Below are 14,434 nucleotides of genomic sequence, written 5' to 3' on the forward strand. Positions count from 1 at the left end.
GACATTGATTTAACCACTGGAGTCATATGGTTTTATGCTGCTTTTATGTGCTTTTTGGAGCTTCAAATTTCTGGCCACCATTCACTCGCATTGTGAAGCCCAACAGATCGGAGATATTTTACAAAAAAAATCTTTGTGTGTCATACACATCTGGGATAGCATGAGGGTGTGAAAATGATGAGAGATTTGTTATTCTTTGGGTGAACTATATATATATATATAATTATTTACTCATCCACACAATCTAATGGTATAATACTATAATGAACATTCAAAAAGTGATGTTGTTGTCATTTGACAATAAAGCCACAAAACAGGAAATGAAATCACCTGGAATGATCGCTGTAGACCCTTATAACTGTGTCAAGTTCAGTACATCTCTTTTTGATATGGTAAGTTTAGTTCAGTTTTTTAAAATGTCAAATGGAATAACCCAAGAAACCTAAATAACATTTAGGATTCAATATTTTGAAAATTTTTAAAAATACCGATTTTATTTTGTATTTTATTTTTGGAAAAACAAACTTCACCACCTGAAAAAAGTGGTATTATGTGGCAAAAAGCTTTTGAGGATTTGAGTGATTTGATTTTCTTGATGTAAGTTTGACTTTATTCCTCACAAAGTGTAGGACATCTTTAGTTTTTGTGAACATTTTTCTCCTTGTAAACTCCCAGTGAAATGATTAAAACTTCATAACCTGAAACTTTGTTTGGTTCACAGTTTCTCCTCTCACAAAGCCGAGATATGGAATAACAAAATGATTGCAACAAGGAACAAATCTATTTTCTTTAAAAATGGCATTATAAAGGCATAGTTTATGTGATGTTTTGGATCAGGATGGTAATTTTTATTCTTATCATGACTTAATGTCTAGACATAACAGGAGCGTAACAGTTATGTGGGGACACAGCCAGTCAGTAGGTGGCTCGCACAGACCCAACACTTACAGTGCAGTATTAATATATTACAGTCAGGGTTGGGAGGGTTACTTTTGAAATGTATTCCACTACAGATTACAGAATACATGCTGTAAAATGTAATTTGTAACGTATTCTGTTAGATTACACAAGGTCAGTAAAGTATTCTAAATACTTTGGATTACTTCTTCAGCACTGGTAGATGTTTTCACTTGTTTTGACTATAAAAACTCTGCCAGTACAGTAAGACAAAATACACATGTGAAAAATACATTCTCTGAAAAACCTAAATATCTTATGCAGTGTTGCTTCTAAAACAAGATAAATCAAATTGATCTTGTTTTAAGGATTTGTAGATTTTACAGGAAAACAATACAAAAATTATTATCAAGAATAAGATTTTTGCCCTAATATCAAAGGTCTTAATAGAAAAATAAATTATGATCCAACGTGAATTTTCTTGATAAAAAATATGATCGTGTCTGGTAACATTTGCATGTAAAATGGCTAGAAATAGCATTTTAGCTTAGCGTAAAGCTGACAATTTATACAAGGTTTATTTCTATTTCTTCTGCTCCAAACTTACTTCAAACTTACTTCTCTGTCTGCTCGTATGAATGTAACACATCATAAGAAAGTCTTTCACCTCTGTTCAAATGCACTTTGGATTGCATCATTTATATGTATAAATGTTTTCCATCTGAAAGGACTAAATATTAAATGAAACAAATGACAATAAAATGCAAAGTAATCTCTTCAGTAATCAAAATACTTTTTGAATGTAACTGTATTCTAATTACCAATGATTTAAATTGTAACTGTAGTGGAATACAGTTACTTATATTTTGTATTTTAAATACGTAATCCCGTTACATGTATTCCGTTACTCCCCAACCCTGATTACAGTATATGTTAACAGTGTATATAAGTATGATATAAGTATCATATTAATATATACGTATTATATACTTTTAATATTTGTAGTATTTTAAAGATTCAAGTATTGCAAAATTAGCTGCAAAAATAAAGGCCATCTTGTGGAGCACTTGCTTCTGTTTCACACATGACAATAAAAGACTGAGCACAAGCTGGTCCTGAATAAATGACTTAATTATTATAATGACAATTGTGCATGTGCACAATATTATTTTTTACTCTGTGCTTGTGCATTGTGGGATTTAAATGCATCCAAGTGACTCGAGTGTTTTGACCAAATTCACAAAAATTCATTCAGATCCATTTAATGATTTGTTAAGTGACCATTTCTGGTGATGCCAGAAGGTGGTGACAAATGAGTGTCTTGTGTAAAATGAGTTAGTCATTGAATCAATGATCAAAAGAAAATTTTAATCCTTTAAAATGTGTATGTCTACAGACCTACAAAGAGACTTTAGTAGAGGATTTAAGCATTATAAGAACAAAGCAAATCTATCATTTCCCTACAGTTTGTGAGCTGCTGAGCATGACTTTTATCAAAAGACAACAATAATAGTCTTACAACAGTTAGTTACAGACCTCGAATGGGACTGGATGAGAGACGTTCCATGAGTACTGATGGTCTGACACCATCATCACTCGGACGCTTCACTGTGTGTATCACTCCTCTTGTGTTTGTGCTGTTCTAAACTAAAGTGTAAGAGCAGTGTAGATGTGTTAAGAGCTATATGTGTCTCTTTACATTTATTTTTGTAACATTACAGATTTTAGCCAGCTGGCAAAAGACCATTTTTGTGTGTAATATGAGCCAGTTCAGGTGACGTGAAGAGAGTCAGTGTCAGTCAGTGTTTACATTCATCAGTACTATGTGATCGCTCGGATTACTACTACACTATTAAAGCTAGGAAATAGCTTTAAATGGCTTTAAACTAACAACTTGAGCATTAAGCTGAGAGACCACCAGAGGTTATCCGTTGCATTGTTTCTTATTGAAAGGTGCCTGTTCTCACAGATCTCTCTCTCTCCCACTCTCGCATGTACACACACGCACACACACACACAAACAGCAGAGTAAAGCCGCGTAAAAATGTTTTTATTTGTCAAAAAGTTGCTAATGAAATCCTTCCCGTGTTCTGCCGCTATCCAAAAGAGAGAAACGATTGTACTAAAATTACCCCATGATTATAAAACAGCTCCTATTTTAAACATGCAATTATATCTAATATAGTTGCCAAAAGGCTATATCCACATTTTGATGGTGAATTATAGAGAAGTGCTGATCTTTTGATAAGTTATATTCATGGTTTTTATAGGGATATTGTTTGGTTCGTTGGTCCGTTGGGTCGGTTTGCATTCTCACCACAAGCGAACCGCTCCAGAGTTCGTTTGCAATCGGTCCAAGACCACCTCGTTCAGGCGGTCTCGGACCGATTGTTTTGGTGCGGATCCGAGTGTGATTGCCCTGTTCATATATGCCTAAACAAACCGAACCAAGGGAGAAAATGCGCCAGTTTCCAAAACAAATGTGCCAAATGAGCCAGGTGTGAAAACGTCCTAACATACTACAGCATCTCTGCTTGGGAGTGGCAACAGGTGATCGCACACGCTCCATCGCGCTCTCTCTCTCTCTCTCTCTCTCTCTCTCTCTCTCTCTACACACACACACACACACACACACACACACACATCTTTGTTTCTCCAATAACTTGTTACAGCCCAAGCCGTGAGACTAGTTCTAAAGTGATGTTTTTGAAAGGCTTGGATGCATCATTTAGTTTGAACCAGCAACGGCAGATTCTGATCCGTCTCATGAGAAAGTAGTTCCATGCACAAATGCATTTTTTATGACCGTACTCAGTTTTTCCTCATTTTTTTCCTCATTTTTTAAAATTTACTTGTTCATTGAACTGTTGTATATAAGCAATATCACACTCACAATCGTGCTATATGGCCCTAAATCAGCACTGCTGTGATTACCTTGTGCCTACGGCCGAATCACAGCAGTGCAGATGTAGGGCCATATAGCACGATTGCTGAGTGTGATATTGCTTAAATAATTATAATGAGTTTCAATAACGTCCTTACGTTTTCATGTATAAAAAAGTGTGTCTACAAATCAGTTCACTTCTGTTAAATACCTAAGTGTTCTATTATCACAGCAGATCTATCTTTTTTCCTACAGTTTGTTGACTGCACACCAACAAAAAACAGGAGCTGATATTAAAAATAGCTTTAAATATTTAACACAGATCTAGTAATCTTCTTAAATTGACAAAAACAAACGATCAAACTATTACCTCACAAACATAATGTAAAAACATAACTTAATGAAGACTCGTGCTAATATAAACTCCACTTACAATGTGTGCTTAAAAGAAGGATTTTTTTCTGCAATGCATTTCACGTAATGCTGCCAATCAAGAATGATATGCTGATAAATAACTCTCATTATCAACATCAATGTCAATAAAAAACATGGATAGATGAGCATTGTTGAAAGCACCTTTGAAGAAATGAACGGAGCCGCGTTGATTAGACTGTCTGACTGACGGTCTATTATGTAAGGGTTGTTTCAGCTCATGAAACTCACCTGTGATTGGCTGGATGGTTGCTCGATCAGCCCAAAGTAACAAAACGCAAAGACTACTGTATACAAATACACCAATTGGACTCGATATGGATTTAGCTTGAAAAAGTGTGGGGGACCAAATCACCTTTTTAAAGAGTGCACCCCACAACGTCCCCTGTGGCTGCTACACCCTTGAGAGATAACATTCCCATTGTGGAATTCCTTATGGTGATAAAAGCAGTACCTGGTGGTCTTCTTCAATTAATGAAAAATAATTTATCATTTGGAGAAGTACATATATGCATATATACTGTACATATAGACTTTGTGCACAGTACTGTGCAAAAGTCTTATTTTGGCCATAAAACAGTTATTTTATATATTCTGCTTTTAATGTATCAAAATATCAATTTTACCTTTCAACATTCAGTATGCAAATAGAATTGAACAGAAGAACAACAAGGAGTCCTGCAACAGATGTCCTGATCGCAACATCATTGATTCAGTTTGGGATTACATGAAGAGACAGAAGCAACTGAGACAGCCGAAATAGATAGAAGAACTTTGGCAAGTTCTCCAAGAAGCTTGGAACATCCCATCTGCCAATAACCAAGACTGTGTCCAGGTGTTCCTAGGAGAATTGGTGCTGTTTTGAAGGCAAAGGTGGCCACACAAAATATTGATTTAGCTTTTTTAAATTTAATTTTTTTTTTAATTTTATGTTTACTGAACTCTGTATGACATTCATTGATAAACTATTTATGGCATTATTTTTTAAGACATCCTCACTATGCAACAATTTTCATAAGTGTCTAAAAGTTTTGCACAGTGCTGTTATATACTGTATATATATATATATATATATATATATATATATATATATATATATATATATATAGCATTAGCTCTCATATAAATACAGTATATATATATATATATATATATATATATATATATATATATATATATATATATATATATATATATATATATATATATATATATATATATATATATATATATATATGAGAGCTAATGCTTCTGTTAATCTGATAATCTCAAATTGGCCAATATTGGCTGATTTGTCAGACGGTTTTCCTGCTAGGAAGTTTTAAATCATAATATTTCCACTTCCTTTTACAATCTGAATGTAGGCATTCACACATGACAAAAATTGTGTCTTTACACCGAACTTGAAATTGTGTGGTTATTAAGATGTAACATGTCACACTTCTGTTTTAGTTTCAGTAATACAGATTTCATAGTATAGATTTAACTGAAGGGGTTTGAGTGTGGAAACTGGTTGTGATTCTGGCTCTCAATGTACATGCCATGCTCATGATGTGACACTGGATGGCAGCAAAGGTTTATTTGACTACTTTATTTAAACCAAGCCTGCACTGGTAATTTACTCATCAAAACAACAGTATATTGTCTTATTGAAATGTATTTAATCATTTATTTTATTTTTTGTATTCAGGATAGTGTTTATTATATATATGTTTTTTTAAAAGAACAAAGATTAACTAATAGGTCATAAGAGTCTTAATTGATTATTTTATTATTGACAAGTTTAACAGATGTGGTTTCTAAAAGGGCAAATACACCCCCAAACAAAAAGAAAAAAGTAGCAATATATATTTTTCATAAAAGATGTTTTCATTATTTTCATGAAAATTAAGCAGATTTCTCCCCCAAATTCTATATATTATCAATAAGAAATTGTATTATGTTTGCTGAAATATTGTACAGTTTTGTACTTCAGTTGTTCAATAGTGTTTTATTTACACAATCACCATGAAAATAAACCATTAGATTTAGAATTATTTGTGAAATGACTCACAAAAGACTTGTACCTAGAGAAAAACCTACAAAATGATTAATTGTTAATTAGTGGTGATTGCGAAACAAAGCATCACTATTATGATCTCACATACTTCTTCTTCTTCTTCTTCTTCTTCTTCTGTTCAGAACTTCGGCACCTAACTCATCTCACAACGTTTGTCATACACCCACGAATTAGGTGTCAAATCGATTTTTTTTTTACGACACCTGTGCTAAGAGATTGGGGGGTACGGTCAGGGTTGGGAGGGTTACTTCTGAAATGTATTCCATTACAGATTACAGAATACATGCTGTAAAATGTAATTTGTAACATATTCCATTAGATTACTCAAGGTCAGTAATATATTCTAAATACTTTGGATTACTTCTTTAGCACTGGTCGATTTTTTTCACTTGTTTTGACTATAAAAACTCTGCCAGTTTCAGTAGTTCGTATGTTAATGTAATCTTGTGTTGAAGCAGTAAACGTATTTGGCTTGCTGTCCGTATACTCAAGTCCTGATTACCCCTCCGGACTTTACTTATTTAGATAATAAATCTAGAGAATAGGTGGAGATGGGGTGGAGGTGGGATGTCAGGAGAGTTGTCACAGGAAGCAGGTAAGCAGCGGCTTCTATACTCCTGCTCGTGGGCTGTGATTTGTCAGATTAAAATTAACATGCTCCTCCCGAACCTCTGTTAATTAGCTCCATTTCAGTAGTTCGTATGTTAATGTAATCTTGTGTTGAATCAGTAAACATATTTGGCTTGCTGTCCATATACTGGAGGGCTCGGAGCTCAAGACTCGACTCGAGTCCTGATTACCCCCAAAAAGCATTAAGATGAAAGATGAACTATAACTATGGCAGGATGTATTTAGGACAGCAAGCCAGCAACAATTCTGTTTGGTAAATTGGCTTGGCGGATGCTTCTGAATTGTTTTCCCCCCAAAAATGTGTACAGAGGGAGTACTTTAAGCATTTGTTTGAAGGTGCGTTCTTGTACGATTGCTGGTCAAGAGGGCTACGCTGCGATTCGAACGAGAGACCACCACTCATCTTAGAAGTGGGTGCGCTCACGGTTTGTGAACAGGGAAGATGAAAATGAGAGTTGTCTCGTGCTGCATTCGAAAGGGAGGGCTCACACTGCGATTCAAATGGGAGACTGTTCTATAAGAGACAGGTTTAGCTCACGGCGTTTGAACGGGTAAGCTCAGCAAGCAGTCGAACGGGGAAGGTGAGAATGAGAGTTGGCCCGCACTGTGTTTGAAAGGGAGGGCTAACACTGCAATTTGAACAGGAGACTGCTCTATAGAGAGAGAGAGCGCTCGCAGCATTCGAACGGGTAAGCCCAGCAAGCAGTCGAACAGGGAGAGTGAGCACTAGTTGGTCGTGCTGCGTTCAAAAGGGAGGGCTCACACTGTGATTCGAATGGGAGACTGCTCTATAGAGAGAGAGCGCTTGCAGCATTCAAACGGGTAAGCCCAGCAAGCAGTCGAACAGGGAGAGTGAGCACTAGTTGGTCGTGCTGCGTTTGAAAGGGAGGGCTCACACTGTGATTCGAATGGGAGACTGCTCTATAGAGAGAGAGTGCTCACAGCATTCGAACGGGTAAGCCCAGCAAGCAATCGAACGGGGAGGAGGCTCGTGCTGTGTTCGAAAGGGAGGGCTCACACTGCGATTTGAACAGGAGACTGTTCTATAGAGAGAGAGTGCTCACGGCATTCAAACGGGTTAGCCCAGCAAGTAGTCGAATGGGGAGAATGAGAAGGAGAGTTGGCTTGCGCTGCGTTCGAAAGGGAGGGCTCACACTGTGATTCGAACGGGAAACTGCTCCATAGAGAGAGAGTTCGCTCGCGGCATTCAAATGGGTAAGCCCAGCAAGCAATCGAATGGGGAAAATGAGAACGAGAGTTGGTTTGTGGTACGCTCGAAAGGGAGGGCTCACACCGCGATTTGAGCGGGAGACAGCTCTATAGAGAGAGAGAGCACTCACGGCATACGAACGGGTAAGCCCAGCAAGCAATCAAACGGGGAAAATGAGAATGAGAGGAACGGGGCTTATTTGCAGGGGTAGCCTCACTCAATAGACTACACAAGATAGGGAAATATGGTGCTTTGAGAAGAGGAGGTGGTGACCGTTATCTCCTGTAATGCACATTTGCACTGCTTGCGGTGTGGTGGGAATTTGTCGCATGGTCGAAGGACACCGCAGTTGCGGCACCTGTACAGCACGTTTGCGCTGCTTTGTGGTGTCCTTCGACCATGCGACAAATTACAGGCAGAAACTGAAACAGGAAGCACCCGCCCTCAGAACGATCCAGTGCTGGTCGGACCAATCAGACTCTATGCTACAAGACTGTTTTGATCACACGGACTGGGAGATGTTCCGGTCCGCCTCTGATGACGACATCGAGCTTTACGCTGATAGTGTAATGTGTTTCATCAGAAAGTGCGTAGAGGACGTCGTTCCGACCAGAACAATATGGATCTATCCAAACCAGAAGCCATGGATTAATAGCGATGTTCGTGCGGCACATAATGTGCGGACCTCTGCTTTTAATTCCAGGAACGCGGAGGAGCATAAACAAGCCAGTTATGCCCTCCAAAAAATCAGAACAGCAAAACATCAGTACAGGAACAAGATTGAAGGACAGTTTAACACCACCCACTCTAGAAGCATGTGGCAGGGAATTAACATCATCACGGACTTTAAAGGGAATAAAAACTCCACCATGAACACCGCTGCATCTCTCCCGGATGAGCTAAACACTTTTTATGCTCGTTTTGAGGGAAATAACACCGCCCTCGTGGAGAGAGCTCTCGCGGCCGAAGCTACAGAGGCTAGTTCACTCTCCATCTCTGTAGCGGATGTAACCCCCTTCCGATGGGTGAATATCCGCAAAGCCGCGGGTCCAGACGGCATTCTGGGCCACGTCATCAGAGCGTGCACGAACCAACTGGCTGGTGTTTTTAACGGACATTTTCAACCTTTCCCTCTCTTTGTCTCTAGTTCCCACATGCTTTAAAACATTCACCATTGTGCCTGTTCCAAAGCAATCCAAAATCACTTGCTTAAATGACTGGCGTCCTGTTGCTCTGACCCCCATCATCAGCAAATGCTATGAGAGACCAATCAGAGATTACATCTGCTCTGCGCTGCCTCTCTCTCTAGACCCATTGCAGTTTGCTTACCGCAACAACCGCTCCACTGATGATGCCATTGCATGTACAATACACACTGCTCTCTCCCACCTGGAAAAAAAGAACACTTATGTGAGAATGTTGTTTGTAGACTACAGTTCAGCATTCAACACCATAGTGCCCTCAAGCTTGATGAGAAACTCCAGGCTCTGGGCTTAAACAGCTCGCTGTGCAGCTGGATCCTGGACTTCCTGTCAAGCAGACGCCAGGTGGTTAGAATAGGCAGCAACATCTCCTCATCACTGACCCTCAACACTGGAGCCCCACAGGGCTGTGTTCTCAGCCCACTCTTGTATTCCTTGTACACACATGACTGTGTGGCAACACATAGCTCCAATGCCATCATTAAGTTTGCTGATGACATGACGGTGGTAGGTCTGATCACTGACAATGATGAAACAACCTACAGAGAGGAGGTGCACATTCTGACACACTGGTTTCAGGAGCACAACCTCTCCCTCAACGTCAGTAAGACAAAGGAGCTTGTGGTGGACTTCAGAAGAAAAGACAGAGAACACAGTCCCATCACCATCAATGGAGCACCAGTGGAGAGAGTCAGCAGCTTCAAGTTCCTGGGTGTCCACATCACTGAGGAACTCACATGTCCATCCACACTGAAGTCGTTGTGAAGAAGGCTCATCAGCGCCTCTTCTTCCTGAGATGGCTGAGGAAGTTTGGAATGAACCGCCACATCCTCACACGGTTCTAGACCTGCACTGTAGAGAGCATCCTGACTGGCTGCATCTCCACCTGGTACAGCAATAGCACCACCCACAACCGCAAAGCACTGCAAAGAGTGGTGCGAACTGCCAGACACATCATCGGAGGTGAGCTTCCCTCCCTCCAGGACATATATACCAGGCGGTGTGTGAAAAAGGCTCGGAGGATCATCAGAGACTCCAGCCACCTGAGCCATGGGCTGTTCTCACTGCTACCATCAGGCAGGCGGTGTCACAGCATCAGGACCCGCACCAGCCGACTTCATGATAGCTTCTTCCCCCAAGCAATCAGACTTTTGAGCTCTTGATCTCCCACGATCAAAATACATCAGCACTGCACTTTATTACTCTTACTCTTATATCTCACACCGGACTGTCATAAATTATATTATTATATATTATATTCTCTCTTAACAACTTACTATCAACCGACAGCCTGAATGTCAATACAGTACAATACAACATACTGTACATTCTATATATACTATATATACTTTTTTTAATGAATAATGTGTATCTATACTGTGTATTGTATACTGTACAGTGTATGTTATTATTTGTATATTGTGTTGAGTGTAATTATGTGTATATCAGACGTTTAAATGGTGTTGTGTTAATTTGATGTTTATTGTAAATTGGTATATGTCTCATCACTGTCACGACTGCTATGTTGCTCTGAACTGCACCCAAGAATTTCACACACCATTGCACTTGTGTATATGGCTGTGTGACAATAAAAGTGATTTGATTTGTTTTGATTTTGACTTGCAATCATTACTGAAGGACTCACTTGTGGTCATTTGCTCCTTAGGAGTATGACTGCCCCCTGCTGTACAATATACGTCAATATATATCAATAATGCTGAGAGGAAGGGAGACACGTTGCAGAATGATTATGAATGAGTTGGAACGCGGTGCATGATCCGCCTCTTGCGGAGCCGAATTCAGCTCGTGTCTGTTCGGACAGAAGCTGTGTATAACTGCAGTGTGCTGTGGATTGATCAGAGTGAGTGCTGCGCGGCAGCGAGCTTGTGTTAAAATGTCTGCATTGGTTTGAAAAGAATTTGTCATTAGATTATCGGTCGATTGAAGGGAGTTCTGTGTTGCATGATGCCCCTGTGTTCAGAATGAAATAAATCACGCTTCGAAGGGCACTTTGGACAGAGAAACAATCATGATATTCATGTTAGAAGATGAGGAACAATCGCTGAATAAAGCACGCCCTCTAAACAAGATGTGGCGTGGTAATGAGGCTGACAGGCATCACCTGTGCGGCAGAACCTGATTAAAAATGCTGGGGGTTATAGTGGTGGTTGGAATGAATAGTTAATCTTTGTTTCTTTCGCTTTCAAATAAAATTGAATTTTAATGGCATGAAGCCGGAACGGCACCCGTTCGCGGAGGCAGTTGGCAGTGCTTTCCGGGTGGAAGTTCAGATAAGAGAACATATGAGCAGTCGTAGAGAGCTTTCACATTTTTAAAGTGCAGGAGCAGCCAGTTCGTGGCAGCAACTTCGCGCTACAAACTGCTTACTGTGGTAGCCGTCAATACTGCTAAAAAACAAAGATCTGCTGTGGCAGCTTCTGTTGAATAATGAGACTGTTTGGATGGAAGAGCTGTTCTGGTGGAGCCGAATGCTTTGCAGGGAAGTTGCATCCAATGATCAGTCTGCCTGGGTCTGTTCGTGGGAAATGGGCGGGGTCGAATGCCGGAAGGACTCTCATGTCAGGAGAGTTGTCACAGTAAGCAGGTAAGCAACAGCTTATATACTCCTGCTTGTGGGCTGTGATATGTCAGATTAAAATTAACATGCTTCTCCCAAACCTCTGTTAATTAACTCCATACAGTAAGACAAAATACACATTAAAAATACATTCTCTGAAAAACCTAAATATCTTATGCAGTGTTGTTTCTAAAACAAGATTAATCAAATTGATCTTTTTTTAAGGATTTTTAGATATTTATACATGAAAACATTACAAAAATTATTATCAAGAATAAGATTTTTGCCCTAATACCAAAGGTCTTACTAGAAAAAATAATGATCCAACGTGAATTTTCTTGATAAAAAAATACGATCGTGCCTGGTAACGTGCATGTAAAATAGCTAGAAATAACATTTTATCTTAGCTTAAAGCTGACAATTTACACAAGGTTTATTTCTATTTCTTCTGCTCCAAACTTACTTCAAAGTTACTTCTCTGTCTGCTGGTATGAATTTAACACATCATAAAAAAGTGTTTCACTGCTGTTCAAATGCACTTTGGATCGCATCATTTATATGTATAAATGTTTTCCATCTGAAAGGACTAAACATTAAATGAAACAAATGACAATAAAATGCAAAGGAATCTCTCCAGTAATCAAAATACTTTTTGAATGTAACTGTATTCTAAATACCAATGATTTAAATTGTAACTGTAGTGGAATACAGTTACTTGTATTTTGTATTTTAAACACGTAATCCCGTTACATGTATTTCGTTACTCCCCAACCCTGTGTACGGTGCACCCCTGGGGGGCAAAAAAATTCCCGAACAATCCCATAGACTTTGTATTGCATCAAACTTTGACGGATCATATCTCCAGATCAGAATTACGTAGAGACGTCTGTGGACTCATTTCATTCGGCCTCGCAAGCAGTTTTGGAACATTTCATGAAATTGAGGGTAAGGTGTACTGCTGGGTGGTAAAACCGGCCCAAAAATGCCCTATAGGCATACTATAGCAAGGGTCTTGCCCATGAAAACAATCGTTTTTTTTCTTACTATGACAAGACACTGAATTTTGTGGGATCATATCACCCAATCAGAATGTCGTGGAGACATGGGGGCAGGCTCATTTCACTCGGGCTACCAATCAGTCTTTAATTATCCTTGGAAATGGCGTAGCCATGCCCTAGCAACCATTTATGGCACCCTAGCAACAAAACCCTTAGACTTCCATTCAAAATGGATCAGAAGGATATCTTCAGAACAGAATGTCATAGAGATTTGCGGATTGGCTTTTAAGTATCACCCTGGTAACTGCCTAGCAACCAGATGGGGTTACCCTAGCAAATGAGTCGCAAAACACATATCTCTGTACCACAACATCGTAGAGACTTCCGGGTTGGCTTGTTTGACCCAAGTTAGCAAGGAGCCTTTTGAGTATCACCCTGGTTACAGCCTAGCAACCAGATGGTATTACCCTAGCAACCGAGTAAAAATCACATATCTCTGCACCACAACATCAAAGACACTTCCGGGTTGGCTTTTTTGACCTAAGAAAGCAAGGAGCATTTTGAGTATCACCCTGGTAACTGCATAGCAACCAGATGGGGTCACCCTAGCATCCAAGTAGCAAAAAAATATCTCTGCACCAGAAAATCGTAGAGAATTCTGGGTTGGTTAATTTGACTCAGGCTAGCAAGGAGCCTTTTGAGTATCACCCTGGTAACTGCCTAGCAACCAAAGGAGCTCACCTTAGCAGCAAAGTAGCAAAACAAATATCTCTGCACCAGAACATTGTAAACACTTCCGGGTAAGCTCATTTTACTCAGGCTAGCAAGGAGCCTTTTGACTATCACTCTGGTAACTGCCTAGCAACCATATGGGATCACCCTAGCAACTGAGTAGTAAAACACATATCTCTGCAGCAGAAAATTGTATAGGATTCCGTGTTTGCTCATTTGACTCAGGCTAGCAAGAAGCCTTGTTGGTATCACTCTAGTAACTGCATAGCAACCAGATGGGGTCACCCTAGCAACAGGGTAGCAAAAACACATATCTCTGCACAGAACATCGTAGAGACTTCCGGGTTGGCTCATTTGACTCAGGCTAGCAAGGAGCCTTCTTAGTATCACTCTTGTAATTGCCTAGCAACCAGATGGGATCACCCTAACAACCAAGAAGCAAAACACATCTCTGCAGCAGAACATCGTATAAACTTCTGTGTTGACTCATTTGAATCAGGCTAGCAAGGAGCCTTGTTAGTATCACTCTGGAACTGCCTAGCAACCAGATGGGGTCACCCTAGCAACAAATTAGCAAAACATATCTCTGCAACAGAACATAGTAGAGACTTTTGGGTTTGCTCATTAGACTCAGGCTAGCAAGGAGCCTTTCAAATGTCATCCTTGTAACTGCTTAGCAACCAAAAGAGCTCACCCTAGCAACCAAGTACTAAAACACATATCTCTGTGCCAGAACAATGTAGAGACTTCCGGGTTGGCTCATTTGAATCAGGCTAACAAGGAGCCTTTTGAGTATCACTCTGGTAACTGCA

Source organism: Myxocyprinus asiaticus, chromosome 23 (assembly GCF_019703515.2).
Source record: "Myxocyprinus asiaticus isolate MX2 ecotype Aquarium Trade chromosome 23, UBuf_Myxa_2, whole genome shotgun sequence".
Taxonomy (NCBI): Eukaryota; Metazoa; Chordata; class Actinopteri; order Cypriniformes; family Catostomidae; genus Myxocyprinus; species Myxocyprinus asiaticus.